This window comes from Mirounga leonina, unplaced genomic scaffold (genome assembly GCF_011800145.1).
Source record: "Mirounga leonina isolate KUSES-001 unplaced genomic scaffold, KU_Mleo_1.0 Mir_224, whole genome shotgun sequence".
Classification (NCBI taxonomy): Eukaryota; Metazoa; Chordata; class Mammalia; order Carnivora; family Phocidae; genus Mirounga; species Mirounga leonina.
Genome location: NW_023270615.1, coordinates 7,552,161 through 7,574,327, shown reverse-complemented (window position 1 = coordinate 7,574,327; position 22,167 = coordinate 7,552,161). Strand labels below are relative to the sequence as shown.

The 22,167-nt window shown below is 41.3% G+C and overlaps 1 long non-coding RNA gene across 3 annotated transcripts in view; it reads right to left on the bottom strand.

Annotated features, from left to right (window-relative positions):
- Nucleotides 1-22,167, bottom strand: part of LOC118026301 — a 94,838-nt gene that overhangs the window by 63,095 nt on the left and 9,576 nt on the right. Inside the window, exon 5 of one of the 3 annotated variants that reach the window (XR_004683521.1) lies at nucleotides 2,310-2,478. The exons of 1 other annotated variant lie outside the window; for it this stretch is intronic. This is a non-coding gene — a long non-coding RNA (uncharacterized LOC118026301). Of the gene's footprint in view, nucleotides 1-1,209; nucleotides 2,479-22,167 lie in introns of those variants that run through there. One more of the 3 variants, XR_004683520.1, reaches the window with a different exon arrangement.

Here is a 22,167-nt window from a genome sequence, read left to right as displayed (position 1 = left end):
GTTTCTCATTCTCTCTGTCTCAAATAAATAAAATCTTAAAAAAAAAAACAACAACAAAACAAACATTAAATAAATAAATAAATAAATAAATAAATAAATGTCCGTGTCTTTCCTTTGGGCTGGATTATGTGACCTTAAGTCCTTTTTTCCACTCTGAATTAACTTCCCAAAATGGATCCCCTATTTTGACAAAGTGTGATTAATGGATTTTCAGAAATGTCCCAGGAGAAACACTGTAGTCATTGACTTAACTGGCATTGAGAGTAAAATAATTATTAGTTTTAGAAATTTTCCTTGCCTCTTTAATTATGGAGGCTAAATATTTCGTCATTCCTGATGAATAACATGCTAGCGCACATGAAAAGGTAAGGGGGAGGTCTCTTTAAACAGGTGCTGAATGCCATACTTGCAATAAACATCCCCAGCCACCATGAGTCCCTACATCTGGTAGAGATTTTGTAGCCACCAACATCTGGAATTTAATTTGCTACATGTAGTAGAAACCCTTTTCATTAAAAAAAATAAAAAAAATTCTTCTTTATTCAAAGTAATTTGCAGTCTTTTATAATTCACTCACACGCACCCCTACACACCCCCTTGGGAAAAAAAAAAAAAATCTCCACAATGCCTACTGTGAAGACCCTAGGAATTTTTTGGCTTTGCAAAATAGTAACTTAATGCAATTCAAGCGAGGTTATTCCAATTCCTTTTTCCTCATTTCAATGCATTGATGAGCTCTGGCCTTATAATTAAAGTGGCCTCTTATGTTATTTCAGCCTAACTATTCAATGGTGTCATCTACTTATTCCATGGCCTGTGGATTCAACAGTACATAGGAAGGCATGGTAAGAGGTGGCAGGATGAGCATGAGGGGTGCAGCAGCAAGTTCATTTGTGTTTATTGCATACAATGTTCTTTTCCTGTGGAAATGGGCTTTTGTGACAGTTCTTTTCCTAGTTTTGTGGATTGCCTGCCCCACTGCAAAAGGCCTATCAATAGACACCCTTACTTTCATTTGTGAGACCCCACCACCATTTCCTGGAGAGAAAAGTGGCTTAGATTTCAGCACAACATAAAACATATTCCAAGACATTTCTTGAATGGAGTTAGGATATTTTTTTTTTAAAGATTTTATTTATTTATTTGACAGAGAGAGAGACAGCGAGAGCAGGAACACAAGCAGGGGGAGTGGGAGAAGGAGAAGCAGGCTTCCCGCTGAGCAGGGAGCCCGATGTGGGGCTCGATCCCACGACCCTGGGATCATGACCTGAGCCACTCAGGCACCCCTGGAGTTAGGATATTTAAAGAAAACCTAACAGACAGACCTTAGGTAAGATGGCTCTTGCTCTTTTATGTTTTGCCATCTTCAAATATGGCGTCAACCCAGGTCCAGAAAGAAAGAAGGAACCATTCGATAATATTAGCCCCCTTGGTCAGTCTCAGTGATGGCAGGGTGCCCCACAGGACAAAAGGCTAGAAGCTGACATTTAGATCCTGAATGTGTCTTTCTCAATTCTTTTGTAAACTTGGCCTATGGACAGTGTCCTGCGCCATATAAGTCAGTAAGTACTTCTCAGAATGATTTCCTCCTCCTTTGAAACATCCCGAAAGGAAAGGAAATGTTGACTCTGACTTTTCCCTCAATTACTCATACTCAGCATTTCCTACGCTCACTAACACCCATCTCATTAAAAGAAAACTGTCCTCAAACAGTTACAGCTGTTACAAAAATGTTATGTTCCTTTCTTCCATCTATTTCTCCTTACAACAAATTTTCCCTTTGGGTCAAATACATCAGATTCAATCTGCTAAAGCACTCCGTTATTTTTCTAATAATTGAAATGTGAATTGATTGCCTGCAAAAAAACATGTTTGGTCCAGAAAAACACATCCCTGTAGGTGGAACCTTTTGAAATGGGAAGGTTACATATGGGAAATATACAATATGGCAACAGTTTAGGTTGGTTCCCCTACGTCGGTACCAGCTGCCCTTCCAGTAGTCTTTAGCTTTAAGACGAAATGAAACCTAAAGTTGGGGGAGTAAAGGAGGACTTGTGGTGGGCTTTGTATTGTATATGAGATTGGGAACATATGTTTTTTAAGGAAAGGAAGCCTGACACAGTGAAACATTTTGACACAACAAAGGAAGGAAATTGATCTAAGTGTCTGTCTGTAATGTGCCATTTGCTGTGATCAGTCTCTCATTCAAGCCTGATCTCTGGCGTCCCTGTTTGTATTGGAGCCATTTCCTGCATGATAGTACATTCCTGTTTGACACACCATGCCTGGGAAAAGGCAGTATCACCTACCCCCACCCAGGCAGACACAAGCTCTAAGACGTCATCAGAACTCTTCCGTTTCCGTTGCTGGGCGTTGGTTATTCTGCAGGGCTTGCATCTTTCTCTATTGACTTCCTGCTCAGTTAAGGGAAAACTATCGAAGTGTCCAAAGACTTGGTTTCAAGATGAATTGGCAAAGCTTAGAAAAGGAAGACAAGAAAGAGGAAATATATTTCAAGGTCAAAGATTTTATCATCAGAATTTCGAAGCCTCATAGACTTTATCTGTTCCTTGCTACTCGAAGTGTGATCCCTGGACCAGCAGCATCGAATTACATGGTTGCCTATTGCAAATGCAAAACCTCAGACCCTACCTAAGAGCTACTAAATCAGAATCTGTATTTAAACATGATACTCAAGTCATTTGTGTGCACCCTTCAGTTTGAGAGACAAGGATCTCAACCCATTTACTTACAGACAAAGAAACAGTCTCAAGTAAGTGGCTTGTGCCAAACCATAAAGTTATACACCAGAGCAGCTATGACAAGGACCTTAATGAATACGAATGCTTCAGTTAATCTACTTCTGCCGTTATGTGAAAGGAAGACATACAGCTCAAATGCCCCAGGAACAAAATTCCTTCAAACTCATCACCATCTTTCAACTCACAGGCCAAACCAATTTCCCCTTATCCACCAGAGACTCTTCACTTCTGTCTTCATCATCTTGGAGTCCATTACAATCCTCCTCCTCCTGCAAACCCCTGAACTTTTTAGGCTCCTTTCTCATAGCACCTACCATGAATGAACTCAACCACCCATGTTCTCCATACCTGTACCCAAACAGCTGAGTAAAGCTGGAGAAAAATCACTCCACTGAATAGATTGCTATCACTTCACATTTAAAATCAAACCTCAGCCAAACCCTTAGCAGGGCCGATTAATCTTGCTGTTTTTCTCTAGGAGTAGCTTTTCCACCATTTTTATACCTTTTCCAATTTCCTTACACTTACCATCATGCACTCTCAAGTAATGACTTATCTCCAACTTCAGAGGTCATAAAAGGAATTAGCCATCAAACCCCTCAATTTCCCACCACTGATTCTAAATCGACATAACTTTCTGCATCTGCCCACACTCATCTTCTCCTGGTCCCCTTTTTACAGTAGTTAAATCACCCATCTCCTAACAAAGGCTGGGTCAGAATAGATGCTGTGAAACTCATTCACTGTCCTCTTCTCTGGAAGGGACTGCCGCTCCATAGATCACTTCTCTTCCCTAAATATGCCACATGCACACATTCTTGCTTCTGAGTCCATTTCATCAGCATTCAGGTTTATTCTAGTACCTCCCTTCTTAAACAAGAAGCAAACTAGCAAAATCTTAGAGAAAATCTCTCTAATTCAATCCCTATTTCAATGCTTTCATTCATAGGTAGCTTGTAAAGTTCTCCACACATGTAGTCTGTGCTTTTTCATCTCTCATTCACTATTTTTCTAAAGATTTTATTTATTTATTTATTTATTTGACAGAGAGAGAGAGAGAGAGAACAAGCAGGGGGAGCAGGGATGGAGAGGGTGAATCAGGCTCCCTGCTGAGCAGAGAGCCCGACGTGGGACTCCATCCCAGGACCCTGGGATCATGACCCGAGCTGAAGGGAGATGCTTAAGGGACTGAGCCACCCAGGCACCCCACTTATTCACTATTTTTCAGAATAACTTCATTGCTGTATGATCATTTTTTAATTTAATTAATAGGAAAAAATTAAAGAAGAAAGCAAAAAAAAATTACTGGAACTCTCACAATCCCAAAATATGCATCTTTTTTCCTTTGTAACATTTTTTCATCCAAAAAGAAGATGGATAGGTAGGGGAGGAGATGTAAAATATAAAGTGAAATTGTACTTTAAGTACAATCTTTTTAAAGTAAAATTTAATTTTTCTTGAATTTAACAGAAGAAATGTTTAGAAAATAAAATTAAGACTGACTCCTTACTTTGAACAATAAGGAAATTCGCCTTTTGTAATTCACATTTTTAATTTCATAAGTTATATTATTATTTGAATTTTGTCAAGGTTTTTAATACTTAAAATCTGTTTTGTGATTATAAGCCTCCAAGTACTCAGTCCTGGTTTTCCATTTAAATGTATCTCATCCTGAACACTGATCGTTTTTACCATAGGTTTTCCATTCCTGAGTATATTCAATACATATGTTTGGGGTATCTGGACACTGGGGAGATGAGTATGAAAAATGGGTAAGATCCCTGCACTCACAGAACTTAAATTCTAAAGGGGGAGAAAGAAAATAAGGTAAAACAAAACAAGATACTTCTCAGACTATGTGTAATAAGTGCTATGTATGTAAGGATACCTGATGAATAAGTAGGGGAGAAAGCTATTTTAGCAAAGAAAGACATCTCTTTAGATGTGACATGTAAGCTGAGTCCTGAATAATTCAAAAGACTCCATCACTAAAAGGACTTAGAGGAGAAACCTTCTACATGGAAGGAACAGAAAATGCCTAAGGTAAAAATAAGTGTGGCTTGTTTAAGTACCAGAAAGAAGGTCAAGGTAGCTACAGCTTAGTGGGAGAGTAGGAGAGGAGCCTATGTGGTCAGAGAGATAGTCAGGAGTCATTTCACACAGATAATTTCAGATGATGAAATTCAAAATGCAATGTAAAAGCTTTAGAAGGTGTAAGCAAGAGGCGGGAAGAGGGATGTGAACTGACTGACATTTTTAGAAGACCAATTTGACTGCTGTGTAGAGGATGACCTGAAAGAAGAGGTGGGATGAAAAAATAGAAGCAGAAAGTCCAGTTAAGAGTTAATAGTAGTAATCCAGGCAAGAGACGATGATGTGGACTAGGGCAGTAAGAGTGAAGACACGGAGAGTGACATCTTTGGGATACACATCACAAGTAAAATGGATGGAACTTCCTAGAGCGGATGGAATGACTGATGGAGGAATAAGAAAAATGGAACCAAGGACAAATTCTAATGCTTTGTTTGGTTGGTTGGTTGGCTGGTTGGTTGGTTGGTTGGTTGGTTGGTTTTGTTCTACTTGAGCAACTGGGTTAAAATTAGTGCCACTTACTGAAATGGGCAAGGCTGGAGAAGTAATAGGTTGGATTAAGAACAGGGATCCAGGAGTGTCACATTTCAGATATCTATCAGAAATCCAGTAGACAAGAGGTATCTATGTCTAGTCTAGAGTTCAGTGGAGAGAGAAATTTAGAAGTGGTCAACATATGGGTAAAATTAACACCAGGAGGAAAATCACCACGGGTAGACAGTGATCTTCAGTCCTCACAGTGCAACAAAATCCTTTGAGTTTTAAGAAATACTCACGCCCAGTTCTCTAACCCCAAAACAGCATATGTGAAGATTCAACATGGCACCAATGTACATAGAAAACTGGACCCAGGACTAAGCCTTTGGATACAGTCACCTCTGGAGGTTGGGAAAAGGAGAATCCAGTAAAGAACACCAAGAAGGAAGAGCTAGGGAGAAAGGAGAAGTAGGTGTTGTCCTAGAAGCCAAGCAAAGAAAGTGATTCATGAAGGATGGCGAGGCCACTCTGCTGCTGAGACATTGAGAAAGATGAGAATCAAGTATCTATGGAGGAGGAAGCCAAATGACCATTTGTTTATTTTTATCAGGTAAAGGAAAGCCATCAGCTAAGAGAGTGTAGGGACAGAGTGATACTAAAGGTTGTAGGAGAGAGAGGAAAGTATATAAAGATCATTTTGAAGATTTAGAGAGGAAGGAGAACACACAAAGAAAGCCAGGAAGTGTCAAATGCTCTTCTGAAAATAATGGGCCTAAGTTTAAAGTGGGACTGGTCATTCTATTTGTATTATTTACTCCAACCTCATTCAGGTGCTCAAAGAAGCAGATGGTTGGATTTAATCATGGTAGGGTTTTTGTTTAGAGTTTTATTTTTTGTTTGTTTGCCAAGTGAATATAATAAAAGAAGAGAGAGAGGCAACACAGTGAACTTATACCCTCGCTTCCTCAGGGTTGATTACAGTGACAGTCCATAGCATAAAAGCCTTCAATATGGGATATCTCTTGCTCTAAACCAAGCACCAGCCATACCAGAAACGCTATCGTTCCAGGGAGAATTTGCCAAAAAGAGAAAATAAAACAACAACAGAAGTATTACTCCTACTTTCAAGGAGTGCATTAAGTAAAGCTAAGCTGGATACAGGGAGTGAGAGGAGAAAGGTTGATGAATTATGAAACGCGGCAGGTCATTGGGCTGGTAATCCCAGTGAATTGGAAGAATTGGTAGGATGTGGACTTGAGAGTGAGCCAGAAGCCCAGTCATGTGAGACTCTGTTCTAATTGCTTTCAAACCTTGCATTTTCCTTCTGGGTGCACTCTGAAATCTTCAGCTTTCTCTCTATGGAAATCATTTGAATTTCAGCTGTGTGTACTCTGTTGTCTTTAATTTATGCAAAAGTTTTGTAATGACGTTGTTTTGGTCCTTAATTTGTTCCCTTAGCTCTGAAATTTTCTGCATTTCATGCTGTTGTTTTTTTACCATTCTATCCTTCAGTTCTTATTTTTTATGTTCCTGTTCTAATAAAGAATGCCTGGGGTGCCTGGGTAGCTCAATCAGTTATGCAACCAACTCTTGATTTTGGCTCAGGTCATGATCTCAGGGTCATGATCTCAGGGTGGTGAGATTGGGCCCTGCGCTGGGCTCCGCACTGAGCATGGAGCCTGCTTACGATTCTCTCTCCCTCTCCTGCCCCTCCCCCCTCTAAAAAAAAATTCCTGTTCATACTTCTTTTATGACCCAAAGCGCCCATGGAAATATGGATTGAACTATTCATCTGTGTTTTACCCACTATGTTCTCACTCCTTCACTTCTTCACCCTCTCCTTCCCTTCCTTCTTTCCTTTTTTCTTTTCATTCCCTTGTTCCTTCCTCCCTCCCTTCCTTCCATCCATCCATCCTTCCTTCCTTCTACCTTGGCCCTTCCTTCCCTATCTCCTTCCCCTTACTTCCTTCAACTCTCTCTTCCTTTCTTCCCACTTCCCTTTTTTCCTTCCTTCCTTCTTCTCCATCTATCTAGCACCATGTGTTTTGTTTTTTACCCACCTTTAAGGTGGACAGCTCTAACCAAACTTCTCTTTGCTCAGACAGAATGCAAGTCGGTTCTCACTGACATCTTTGCAGCTCATTTGAGACTGCACTGTTTTCTCCCGAGTTATGGGCTAAAGAGTGAATATTGTTTTAGATTCATTTTTCCATAGTCTGTGGTGCAAAGAAAAAGGAGAGAGCTCTGCTGGGGCTCTGGGTAACCTTAATTTGAGGACACAAGTTCTTCTATTTTTTTCAGAAATTTTCTTAATATCCTAAGAATTCACATCACCTAACTGTGAGTGCTGTCCCCCACTAAAACTATTCCATGGGGCAAGGGTGCCCAGACTTTTTCCTATGCTACCTGCTCACTTCATTCATCTGCTTCTCCAGAAATTTGGCAATATTTATAAAAATTTTATAAGAACTTTCACCTACTGGGGCATCTGGCTCATTTAAGCGTCCAACTCTTGATTTTAGCTCAGGTCATGATCTTAGGGTCGTGAGATCAATTCCCTGTGTCAGGCTCCATGCTAGGCGTGGAGCTTGCTTAAGATTCTCTCTCCCTCTTCCTCTCTTATTAAAAAAAAAAAAAAATCACCTATTATCTCCCCTTGTGCTGCTTCTGGAAGGTGGAAGTGGGCAAGAAGCCATGCTAAGCACAGCCACCACAGAATCTCCTGATTCTCTCTATGGCTACCAGGTTCTCACAGTTAGAGAGTGAGATTATAACCATTTCCCTGCTTGCTTGCTGCTGCTGAACTCATTGCTGGTTTCTACCATGTTTGTTGTTTGAGGAATAGAGATTTTTCTGATCCTCTTTCACACTACTGTCTAGCAGGGAAGCAGCAGAAATGGAGTCTCTGCCCTCGGAGAGCTCACATTCTAGTGGAGGGAGAAAACCAACCAAACAACCAACCTCACAAAGACAGGAAAGTTTCACAGTATTTCAACAGAAATAAAAGGCAGGGAAAATAACATCTCTTTAGAAGTGTCTCACTAATTTTACCGTTTGCTCCATGGATCAATGACTCACAGGAGTCCAGTCCTACAAAAGAGCACATCACAGGCAGCCCCGTGGCTTAGCTGCATGGAAGCTTGACGGGAGACTGCTATTATGTGGGTTGAGATCCCACACTTAATGGCAACAGTAGGTACTTGGGATAGTCATGGAGGCAGTCACAGGTTAGACTCACTAAACCAGTTCTGTCAACTGGTTCGCAGCACATACAGGGAAGCCCTGATCTGTAGGGTTCGCAAATTTCTGTGGTCGACTCAGACCGTGCAATTTCAAGCTATGAGCAATCTCGTAACCAGCTTGAAAAGTCCTGACTATTTAACAGTGGACTCTGGGAGCAAGAGGCAAGCCTTTGAGCCTGTGACCATGAGGACGGCTGCTCTGGGACCCGAGCCGCAGTCCTCGCTTTTGGAATGGCTTTGCCTCTCTTAGTCTCCATATTGTCATTTTTATAAGAGGATCAATGGCATCTAGCTGAGGGAAGTTTGTGAAGGTTAAATCAGATAATGAGTTGTCCATAAAATCTCCCTAATTCATCAAGAACATACAGTGGAGGGTCTACTTGTGAGCTGAGCTCTGAACCAGGGATTTTGAGGAATCTCAAAATCACCAAAGACAGGTTTGCACACGTGGTCTCAGTATAACTCAGGCATGAAGGTGCATTTCCTTCTCTCAGGTCCTCTTTCTCCCACACATATGTGTCCAGTTTAAGCCACCTGAGTGTCCAGGAGTGACAACCGAGCCTCCTACTCTAATCCTGACTCCGTGGGGGCTTCTGACCAGGTATTCTGACTTTGGTTCCACGACCTCCTCATTTGGAAGAAGCAGCTCGTTCTCAACACTCAGGCCTGGAGACCTCAGAGGGAAGTTTTGCACAGTAGATGGGATTAAGTAAGAATTTTACCTCCCCCCATAGCCTCTGGTCCATTATTATATGTGACCCTGAGAATCCCTCTGCTCAAAGTCTCCTAAATAGGGAAATCCACAAAAGGCAACCAGGTTGCCAGTGGCCACATCAGCCAAGGCATGTTTCTATCCTGGAAGACAAAGTACAGCCCGTGTCTTCCCTGGATAGCTGAGCTCTGCCCCCTGAGCAAAAACCTCCTTGTGGCAAGGCAGAAAGCACTAGGTCTGGATCCAGACAAAGGCCTCGGTTCTCTCATCAATAACCTGGGCGTCATATACACACTTCACAGTGTCATGTAAACACCAACTCAGATCATGTATGTAAAACATTCAGTCTAGCGGCTCATTAACGTTAGCTCACATTATTGTTAAGTACATCTGCTTATGATTAAGGATCTCTTTCTAGTCTTTGAGAAGCATTACCTCATATGACTGTCTTAAAACATGTGCCTTTAAGTAAACCTCCAACTTACCATTCAGGACTTGTTTCACTGTGTTGTTATTTTTTAATTATTTCAAAAAGTCTTCTACGATCCTTTATGCTGTTTTGCCGACAGGAATTTCTTTGTGTGGTTTCGCTGTAGATGTCAGTTTTGACTGTTATAAAAATCTTATTCAAGAGTCATTTGTTCAACCTTTTTTGAAAAATCCTTTTATCTAATTTCTATTACTTCCCTTTTTTCTTTATTTTTATAATGCAGACTGCGAAGGAACCGGGCCAGGATGATAGCCATGGGGAAAATTTTAGGGGAGGCTAGACCCATTTATTCACTTCACACACATCTGTTGAGTACATGTCTCATGCCCCTGTGCCAGGCCCTACTCTACGAACTGAGGACACAGAGAACACAAACACAGTCCTTGGCCTCAAGGACCCTAGTGATTAAGTAGAAGATACAGACAAGCCAAGTGGTAATAAATGTATGGTGTGAGAAACGCTAGATACAAAACTTCTGATGCTACCGAGCCTGTGGGTCAGAGTAAGCTACACTGGGAAGGAAGGAGACAGAGAAGCATTTTGTAGTTTGGAAGTGACAACTGAGTGACTGAGGTATAGTCAGCCAAGAAAGGGGACAAGGAAGTCCCAGACAGAGGGAACAGCACATGCTTAATTACAAAACCACGACAGAGACTGGTATGCTCAGAGAACCATGTGCAGTTTGATTTTGTGAGAAATCAGGAACAGGGAATGGAGGTTCCCAAGGTGAGGCTCTGTGAGCCAGTTCAACCAGCTTATACTGTACCCTAATGGCAATGGGGAGTGATCAAAGGACCTTAATCAGGGGAATGAAGAGACCAGATCTGTTCTTGGAGAGGTTGCTTGGGAGGGATATGGAAAGACTTAAAGGGGGAGAAAGCCTGAAGATGGAGAGACCACTTAGTAGATGAGTACAACAGGCAGAAAATGAGGAAGGTCAAAGCCAAGGCAATAGCAGTGGGATGCAGAGAAGCAGAGAGCTAAAGAGACATGAAATAGCCAGATCAATAACTCTTGGTCACCATATAGATGTGCTAGGTAAGGGCGACAGAAGGATCAAAGTTGATTCTTAAATGCTTGACCTAGGCATCTAGACAGAGAGATTATAGTGGCATTCGTTGACAGGAAGCACAGGGAGAAGGTGGATGTAAGGGGTAAATAGTTACCCACATTTAGGTATCCTAGGTTGAACTGCCCATAAAATATCCAGACCAGATAGAAAGAGTGGTGCAGTAAACATGTTACAATATGTATGCGTACAAATCATTACATTGTGTGTCTTAAATTTACAGTGTTATCAGTGATATCTCAACAAAGCCTGTGGTGGGGGAAGTGGTGAAATAAATCTAGTTTGGAGTCTAAGAGACAGATCTAAGGAGGACATAAGTGGTAATCAAAGTCAGAGACACATGTCAAGAATGAGCAGAATGTGGGGCGCCTGGGTGGCTCAGTCGGTTAAGCATCTGCCTTCGGCTCAGGTCATGATCCCAGGGTCCTGGGATCGAGCCCCACATCGGGCTCCCTGCTCGTTGGGAAACCTGCTTCTCCCTCTCCCACCCCCCACTGCTTGTGTTCCCTCACTCGCTGTGTCTCTCTCTGTCAAATAAATGAATAAAATCTTAAAAAAAAAAAAAAAAAAAGAATGAGCAGAATGAGAAGAGAATGGATGATCAAGGAAGCAAGCCTGAGGATCATAAATACCAAAAAAGAAGAGACGTGGAAAGACAAAGCCAAAGAGTTATAAAGGAAATAAGAAGAGTTGGAAATCATATTAATACTCAAGTTTCAAGACTCAGGTCAGGTACCACCTTCTCCAGAGAAGCCTTCTCTTGGTCTCCCCCCACCTCACCACCCTGTTTCTGCTGTTTGCTCATGAGCAGAGTTAGAGCCCAGCACCCATGACCTTCTATTGAAGCACAATTTCCCCGTCTCCTCCATACCCCCAATCTCCAGCCTCTAAAGCTCTCAAGGACAGGGTCCAAATCTTACTCATCTCCATACCTCTGGCACCTAGGTTGGTTTCTGGTACATCCTATCTGTCCCATCAATAAATGTTCATTCAACTAAATTGAAATCACGGCAAGAAAGGCATTCAATAAGAGGAAAGAATCCACTTTATGGACTACTTCCAAGAAGCCAAGTCAAAACACGGTACTTAGCCACAGGCAGTGAACTGACAATGTTCTTGGCAAGAGAACTTAGTGAACTAAGGGAGGCAGAAACCAAACAACCATGGAAGTGGATCGAGACAGTGTCAAAAGTACCAGCAGCTTTCTCTTTTAGGGAATTTGATGGTCAAGGGTTATGTCACTGCATGTAAGAGCTGGTCAGAAAAGGATTTTCACCCTAATGTCTTCATTTAGTGACAAAGTTCTCAAAAATCAATGCTGTTAAAGGAGACATGAATAAGCATAGTGGAAGTGGGAAGGTCACGGAAAATCAAGAGGGATTTTTTTTTTTTTTTAAGTTGGAAGATAGTGAAGCGTAACTGTAGACCAAAGGGAAATAAAAACACGTGAGGAGAGAATAAAAACACCAGAGTCAGAGGCACCACTGATAAACTGATGTTCTGAGAAAGCAAAATGAGAGGAGATCCAGTGAATAGATGTAGAAGGAAGGCCACTGTTCTCACAGAAATGGACGGGAATGAAAGGAATAAAGGCTTTGGATTCAGACCCATGGGTCAGGAAGCAGAGGAGGAGAAGCTCAGGTGGGAATGCCTACTGACCTCTATTTTCCTGATTGAATGCTAGACGGCATCCTCTGCTGAGTGTGGGGCACTGCTCGGGAGCGTTAGGAGACCGGTGAAGGTGTGTGCAGTTGAGGACAAACAAGAAGTTGCTAACTGGAGAAGTGCAGGAAGGTTACCATGCAGTGTGAAAGATGCTGCCAGCTTGCTGCTTGCCAACAGCCCACTCCTGCCCCCACAGGGCCCCTGCTGCGGGACTTCCACAGCTTTGCATAGCACCTGTATGAATAAAAGACCCGAGCTGACATAGGAGGATGGAGAAGGACCCTGCTGTGTGGCACTGGGTTATAAGAATTATGTTTATGGGGGGGCGGAGCAAGATGGCGGAGGAGTAGGAGACCTGGATTTCGTCTGGTCTCAGGAATTCAGCTGGATAGGGATCAAACCATTCTGAACACCTACAAACTCAACAGGAGATCGAAGAAAAGAATAGCAACAACTCTCTGAACAGAAAAGCGACCACTTTCTGGAAGGTAGGACGTGCGGAGAAGTGAATCCGAGGCGATATTCGGGAGGATAGACGGCGGGGGAGGGGCCTCTGTCGGCCGCTTCTGGCAAGTGATAGGGCCGCGGGGCACAAAATCGGAACTTTTAAAAGTCTGCTCCGCCGAGGGACGTCACTCTGGTGGCTGAGCGGGGGGTGGAACCCTCCGGGACAGTGTGGTCTCAGGACCCTCGGGGTCACAGAAAGACCGGGGGTGCCTGAGGGCGGCAGAGCTCCCAGGGATCGGAGCAGGGAAGGCGGCTGCAGAGGCGGAGCCCAGGCGCGGGCTCTCAGCTCGGGGTCGCCATAGACCGTGATCCGCGGCACAGTCAGGCCCCTGCTCCTCCAGCAGGGACCCCACAAGCGGCAGATCCGGGGAGACTCACCTTCCTCCCCCAGGAGGAGCTGCGCGGGAGCGCACCGCGGGGATCTGCTGGGTTTGGAGACTCCACCCGGGCTCGGGTGCCGGAGATAGAAACGCGCGGTCACAGGCCGGGTGAGCACGGAGTGCGGCCGGAGACCGGGGAGACGGGAGTGACTGGCGGCTTTTCTCTGGGGGCGCACTGGGAAGCGGAGCCCCGAGTTCTCAGCTCCTCCGGGGCGGAGATTGGGAGGCCGCCATTCTCACTCTCCGCCTCCAAAGCTGTACGGAAAGCTCGCAGGGAACAAAAGCCCCGGAGAGCAAACCCGAGCGGATTCCTTAGCCGGGAGGGGGCAAGGGCGGGGCAATTCCGCCTCCGGCAGAGACATTTGGAAACCACGGCAACAGGCCCCTCCCCAGAAGGTCAGCGAGAACAGCCAGCCAAGACCAAGTTCACCGATCAATGAGAACGGCAGAACTCCAGCGCTAGGGGACTACTGCACATAGAATTCACGGCTTTTTTACCATGATTCTTTAGTCTTTCCAAGTTAATTTTTTTTTAACTGTCTTTTTTTCTTTTTGAATTTTTCTTTTTCCCTTTTTCAACCAACATCTTATCAATCCCTTTTTTTAAAAAACATTATTTTTCATTTTTAGAGTCATATTCTATCCCTTCATAGTAGTTACCCGTATTTTTGGCATATATATATAAGTTGTTCTCTCTTTAAAATTTTGAGATAGTTTCTTCTAACAGATTAAAATATACCCTAAATCTCTAGTATATGGTTTTTTCTACTCCCCTGCCTGATCACATTCTCTCCCTTTTTTTCCTTTTTTCTCTTTTTTTAAATCCTCTTCTTTCTTTTTCAAACAACTTCCTATCAATTCCTTTTATAAAATTTTTTATAATTTCCATCTTTACAATCATATTCCATCCCTTCATCATATCAACCCTTATTTTTGTACATATATAAGTTTTTCTTTCTTTAAAATTTTGGGAGGCACTTTCTTCTAAAAGACCAAAATACACCCCAAATCTAGTGTGTGGCACTGATCTATATACCAGCCTGATCATATTTGATCACATTCTGTTTTTGTTTTGTTTTGTTTTGTTCTGTTTCTGTTTGTTTTTATCTTTTTCTTTTTTCTTTTTTTTTTTTCTTTTTCTTTTTTCTCCCTTTCCCTTTCTTTTCCCACTGCTTCAGGTCTTTTCTGATTTGTTTAGAGTATATTTTCTGGGGACGTTGTTAACCTGCTAGCATTTTGTTCTCTCATTAATCTATTCTCCTCTGCACAAAATGACAAGATGGAAAAAGTCACCTCAACAAAAAGAACAAGAGGTAGTACTGACTGCCAGGGACCTACTCAATATGGACATTAGTATGATGTCAGATCTAGAGTTCAGAATCATCACTTTAAAAATACTAGCTGGGCTTGAAAAAAATATGGAAGTTATTAGAGAAACCCTTTCTGGAGAAGTAAAAGAACTAAAATCTAACTAAGTAGAAATCAAAAAGGCTATTAATGAGGTGCAATAAAAAATGGGGGCACTAACTGCTAGAATAAATGAGGCAGAAGAGAGAATCAGTAATATAGAAGATGAAATGATAGAAAATAAAGAAGCTGAGAAAAAGAGAGATAAACAACTACTGGATCACGAGGGCAGAATTCGAGAGATAAGCGATACCATAAGGCGAAACAACATTAGAATAATTGGGATCCCAGAAGATGAAGAAAGAGAGAGAGGGGCAGAAGGTATAATGGAGCAAATTATAGCAGAGAACTTCCCTAATTTGGGGAAGGAAACAGGTGTCAAAATCCAGGAAGCACAGAGAACCCCTCTCAAAATCAATAAAAATAGGTCAAGACCCCGACATCTAATAGTAAAACTTACGAGTCTCAGAGACAAAGAGAAAATCCTGAAAGGAGCTCGGGAGAAGAGATATGTAACCTACAATGGTAAAAACATTAGACTGGCAACAGACCTATCCACAGAGACCTGGCAGGCCAGAAAGGACTGGCAGGATAGATTCAGAGCACTAAATGAGAAAAATATGCAGCCAAGAATACTATATCCAGCTAGGCTGTCATTGAAAATTGAAAGAGAGATAAAAAGCTTCCAGGACAAACAAAAACTAAAGGAATTTGCAAACACAAAACCAGCCCTACAAGAAATCTTGAAAGGGGTCCTCTAAGCAAAGAGAGACCCTAAAAGCAACATAGACCAGAAAGGAACACAGACAATATACGGTAACAGTCACCTTACAGGCAATACAATGGCACTAAATTCCTATCTTTCAATAGTTACCCTGAATGTAAATGGGCTCAATGCCCCAATCAAAAGACACAGGCTATCAGACTGGATTAAAAAACAAGACCCATCAATATGCTGTCTGCAAGAGACTCATTTTAGAACCAAAGACACCCCCAGATTGAAAGTGAGGGGGTGGAAAACCATTTACCATGCTAATGGACACCAAAAGAAAGCAGTCCTTTCTGGCCTGCCAGGTCTCTGTGGATAGGTCTGTTGCCACTTCCCAGGGGAATTCTACCAAACATTTAAAGAAGAATTAATACCTATTCTTCTGAAACTGTTCCAAAAAATAGAAATGGAAGGAAAACTTCCAAACTCGTTTTATGAGGCCAGCATTACCTTGATCCCAAAACCAGACAAAGACACCATCAAAAAGGAGAATTACAGACCAATATCCCTGATGAACATGGATGCAAAAATTCTCACCAAAATACTAGCCAATAGGATCCAACAGTACATTAAAAGGATTATCCACCACAACCAAGTGGGATTTATCCCTGAGCTGCAAGGTTGGTTCAACATCCGCAGTTCAATCAATGTGATACAATACATTAACAAAACAAAGAACAAGAATCATATGATCCTCTCAAGAGATGCAGAAAAAGCTTTTGACAAAGTACAGCATCCTTTCTTGATCAAAACTCTTCAGAGTATAGGCATGGAGGGTACATACCTTAGTATCATAAAAGCCATCTATGAAAAACCTACAGCGAATATCATTCTCAATGGGGAAAAACTGAGAGCTTTCCCCCTAAGGTCAGGAATGCGGCAGGGATGTCCACTATCACCACTGCTATTCAACATAGTATTGGAAGTCTTAGCCACAGCAATCAGACAACAAAAAGAAATCAAAGGCATCCAAATCTGCAAAGAAGAAGTCAAACCCTCATTCTTTGCAGATGATATGATACTTTATGTGGAAAACCCAAAAGACTCCACCCCAAAACTGCTAGAACTCATACAGGAATTCAGTAAAGTGGCAGGATATAAAATCAATGCACAGAAATCAGTGGCATTCCTATACACCAACAACAAGACAGAAGAAAGAGAAATTAAGGAGTCGATCCCATTTACAATTGCACCCAAAACCATAAGATACCTAGGAATAAATTTAACCAAAGAGACAAAGGATCTGTACTCAGAAAACTATAAAATACTCATGAAAGAAATTGAGGAAGACACAAAGAAATGGAAAAATGTTCCATGCTCATGGATTGGAAGAACAAATATTGTGAAGATGTCAATGCTACCTAAAGCAATCTACACATTCAATGCAATCCCCATCAAAATACCATCCACTTTTTCCAAAGAAATGGAACAAATAATCCTAAAATTTGTATGGAACCAGAAAAGACCCCGCATAGCCAGAGGAATGTTGAAAAAGAAAAGCAAAGCTGGCAGCATCACAATTCCGGACTTCCAGCTCTATTACAAAGCTGTCATCATCAAGACAGCATGGTACTGGCACAAAAACAGACACATAGATCAATGGAACAGAATAGAGAGCTCAGAAATGGACCCTCAACTCTATGGTCAACTCATCTTTGACAAAGCAGGAAAGAATGTCCAATGGAAAAAAGACAGTCTCTTCAACAAATGGTGTTGGGAAAATTGGATAGCCACATGCAGAAGAATGAAACTGGACCATTTCCTTACACCACACACAAAAATAGACTCCAAATGGTTGAAAGACCTCAATGTGAGACAGGAGTCCATCCAAATCCTAAAGGAGAACACAGGCAGCAACCTCTTTGACCTCAGCCGAAGCAACTTCTTCCTAGAAACATCACCAAAGGCAAAGGAAGCAAGGGCAAAAATGAACTATTGGGACTTCATCAAGATAAAAAGCTTTTGCAAAGCAAACAGTCAACAAAACCAAAAGACAACCGACAGAATGGGAGAAGATATTTGCAAATGACATATCAGATAAAGGGCTAGTATCCAAAATCTATAAAGAACTCATCAAACTCAACACCCAAAGAACAAAGAATCCAGTCAAGAAATGGGCAGAAGACATGAACAGACATTTTTCCAAAGAAGACATCCAAATGGCCAACAGACACATGAAAAAGTGCTCCACATCACTCAGCATCAGGGAAATCCAAATCAAAACCTCAATGAGATACCACCTCACACCAGTCAGAATGGCTAAAATTAACAAGTCAGGAAATGACAGATGTTGGCGGGGATGCGGAGAAAGGGGAACCCTCCGACACTGTTGGTGGGAATGCAAGCTGGTGCAGCCACTCTGGAAAACAGTATGGAGGTTCCTCAAAAAGTTGAAAATAGAGCTACCATATGATCCAGCAATTGCACTACTGGGTATTTACCCTAAAGATACAAAAGTAGGGATCCGAAAGGGTACGTGCACCCCGATGTTTATAGCAGCAATGTCCACAATAGCCAAACTGTGTAAAGAGCCAAGATGTCCATCGACAGATGAATGGATATAAAGAAGTGGTATATATATACAATGGAATATTATGCAGCCATCAAAAGGAATGAGATCTTGCCATTTGCAACGACGTGGATGGAACTGGAGGGTATTACGTTGAGCGAAATAAGTCAAACAGAGAAAGACATGTATCATATGACCTCACTGATATGAGGAATTCTTAATCGCAGGAAACAAACTGAGGGTTGCTGGAGTGGGACGTGGCGGGGGAGGGATGGGGTGACTGGGTGATAGACACTGGGGAGGGTATGTGCTCTGGTAAGCACTGTGAATTCTGCAAGACTGTTGAATTTCAGATCTGTACCTCTGAAACAAATAATGCAATATATGTTAAGAAAAAAAAGAAGAAGAAGAAGAAGAAGGTAGCAGGAGGGGAAGAATGAAGCGGGGGAAATCGGAAGGGTAGACGAACCATGAGAGACGATGGACTCTGAAAAACAAACTGAGGGTTCTAGAGGGGAGGGGGTTGGGAGGATGGGTTAGCCTGGTGGTGGGTATTGAGGAGGGCACATTCTGCATGGAGCACTGGGTGTTATGCACAAACAATGAATCATGGAACACTTCATCTAGAACTAATGATGTAATGTATGGGGATTAACATAAGGATAAAAAAAAGGAAAAAAAAAGAATTATGTTTATGAGGGAAGGAACACATTTTTTTTACATACCTTTAACTCACATTCTGTAATCTAAATAAGAATACATGATGGCTTATCCTTTTAAAATCCAAGTATCCAAATATCTAAGTTCTCACCACCTACATTCAACAAAAGTTATTTCTGCCGTATTTGCATCATTTAAGAAATAAACAGGACAGTGGTGGTTACCGGAGACTGCAGAAAATGCAGAGACATTGGTCAAAGCGTACAAACTTCCAGTTACGAGATTAACAAATTCTGGGATCTAATGTACAGCGTGGTGATTATAGTGAATAATACTGCATTATAGGGATGCCTGCGAGGCTCAGTCGTTAAGTGTCTGCCTTCAGCTCAGGTCATGATCCCGGGGCCCTAGGATCGCGTCCCTCATCGGGCTCCCTGCTCAGCAGGGAGCCTGCTTCTCCCTCTCCTTCTGCCCCTACTTGTGCTCTCTCTCTCTGACAAATAAATAAAATCTTTTTTAAAAAAATATTGCATTATATACTTGAAAGTTTCTAAAGAGTAGAACTTAAGTGTTCTCACCATACACACAAAATGGTAATTATGTGACAAGATGGAGGTGTTAGCTTATGCTATGGTGGTAATCATATATATGATTATCAATATGAAATCAATATATGAGTGTATCAAATCAACACAAGTACTCCTTAAACTTACACAGGGTTATATGTCAATTATAGCTCAGTAAAGCTAGGAAAAAAGAAAAAGAAACATGACAGGTATCATTGAAGGCTCTTAGTACCTCTTCCTTCTTCTGTCCCCAGAAATCACCAGATTCTTTCACTACGCTCTATGTTTTCATAATTTATCACCAAGGTATATTATCTATAAGCAATATTGATATTAACATGACACTACAGTTTCCAGTAAAAGACTATTATACAGAATATATATATATATATATACACAGTATTGTTTTGAATGTTTAAATTGTTTAAATAAGTGTCACTTCAAGGTACAAATTCAACAATTTGTTTTCACTCTACTTTTTGTTTTTGAGATTGACCATATTAATACATGTAACTGAGAAATTAGATTTAGTATTATGGTTTTAAGTGAATGTTGGAAACACTAGTTAATTTTACTTCAAAAAAATCCTTTTACAGAGAGCTAGGTTTTAGTCATGCCTTTTTTAATTTAATTTTATTTTTTTAAAGAGTTTTTTTAAATTTATTCATTTGAGGGCGCCTGGGTGGCTCAGTCCGTTAAGCGGCTGCTTTTGGCTCAGGTCATGATCCTGGGGTCTTGGAATCAAGCCCCACATCCAGCTCCCTGCTCAGCGGAGAGCCTGTTTCTCCCTCTCCATCTGCCTGTCACTCTGCCTACTTGTGCGCTCTCTCTGTCAAATAAATAAATAAAATCTTTAAAAAAAAAATTTATTCATTTGAAAGAGAAAGCAAGTGAGAGAGCATGGGGGGGAGGGGCAGAGGGAGAAGGAGAAGCAAACTCCCCTCTGAGCAGGGAGCCCCATTTGGGGCTTGATCTCAAGACCCTGAGCTGAAGGCAGCCGCTTAACTGACTGAGCCACCCAGGCACTCCATGCTTTCTTAATTTTAATGAACTTTTAAAATATACTGGTTGTATTAATTGAAACAAGAACAGAAGAACACTTTATTTCTTTGTGAGAAATACAAAGATATTACAGTACAATAGATATTACAAATTCTTTGACAAACATAAAATAAACATTGTTTTAAGTTCACAAGTCAACCATCTTTGGATAAGAACTATTAAACAAACGTCTGCATATTATACAAAGTTCTTTGTTCTGTTTAGTAAACAGACGTAGACAGAGATAACTTTATGATAACAAAATATAAAAGAAGAATAGATTAATTTAAAAATGGTGGTTACTGGAATGGAAATACTCTAACTTTTCTGCATTATCTTTCTAATCTAAACAAATAGTGGCTTAACCCAATGTTTTGTGTTCACAAAAGCCCTTATGCCAAGGACTTCATAGAAATTTCTTATTTATCATTGAAACTGCAAACTACATGTTTTGATGATAATTTTAGCTGAGGCTACTTCCAAGTATTTGGGGTCAACAACGTTGTCTAGTAAAGAGCATTAGAGAACCTATAGGTAGAATTTATCTCCACAGAGTACCAATTCATTTTAATTCTTTGCAGTGTTCCATTTTATGTGAAGATCCGACATTTTTATCCACTTGCTGGTGAAAGTTAGGTTATTTCCAGCTTTTGATTCTCACAAGCAATGCTGCAAGATCATTCATGCCCACACCTCTGTGTACACAGATGCAAGAGTTCTGATAGGATCCTAGTAAGCAGAACTGCTGGGTCCCAGAGAATATGCATTTTTAGTTGGATATGATATGAGGACCATATCCTTATGAGATAGTATCAGATTGTTCACAAAGGAATTATCCCAGTGCACCCACTCACCACCTGGGTGGGAGACCTCGGTCTTGTTTCTCCACATCCCCACTCACATTTAGAATTATCAGGCTTTTAAGTTTTCATGGATCTGTTGGATAAGAACCCATGTTTTAATTTGTGTCTCTTTGGTTGCAGATGAGACAAAACACTTCCCTGGGCTTGTTGGTCATGCTGGTTTCCTTTTATGTGAATTGCCTAATCAGATCATTTGCAAATTTTCTCAAGGTTTTGTCCTTTTCTTTAAAGATTGGCAAGGGTTCTTAATATATTCTAGATACAGGGGTGCCTGGGTGGCTCAGTTGGTTAAGCGACTGCCTTCAGCTCAGGTCATGATCCTGGAGTCCCAGGATCGAGTCCCGCATCGGGCCCTCTGCTCGGCAGGGAGTCTGCTTCTCCCTCTGACCCTCCCCCCTCTCATGCTCTCTCTCTCTCATTAAAGAAAAAAAAAATATATATATATATTCTAGATACAAATTCCTTTTCAGTTTGACATGTTGCAAAAACTGTCTTCCAGTCTATAGATTCAGTTTTACTGTCTTCATTTGTGTTTACTATTCTCCTTTTCTTCATTATGTTTTCTTTCTTGCCTTCTGTTACACTTATAACATTTTTATATACATTTTTTTCTCCTTTGTGGTTTTAAAGCTATACATTGTTTCTATGCTTTTCATGGTTATTCAGTTTTTTGACCTACAGAATTAGCTACAATATTTTTCTAGTGAAGTCTGGAGGAATGGTTCTCAAAGTGTGGACCCCAAACCAGTGGCCCAGTATCACCTGGTAATTGTTAGAAATGCAAATTCTCAGGTCCCACCACAGACCTAATGAATCAGAAACTCCAGGTGGGGCCCATAACCTGTGTGTTCCAAACGATTCTTAACACATGCCAAAGTTTGAGAATTATTGAACATCTCTACCCACCTCCTAAACAACCAAAGTCTTCTTTTCCTACCCAGTCAAAAGACCTCAACT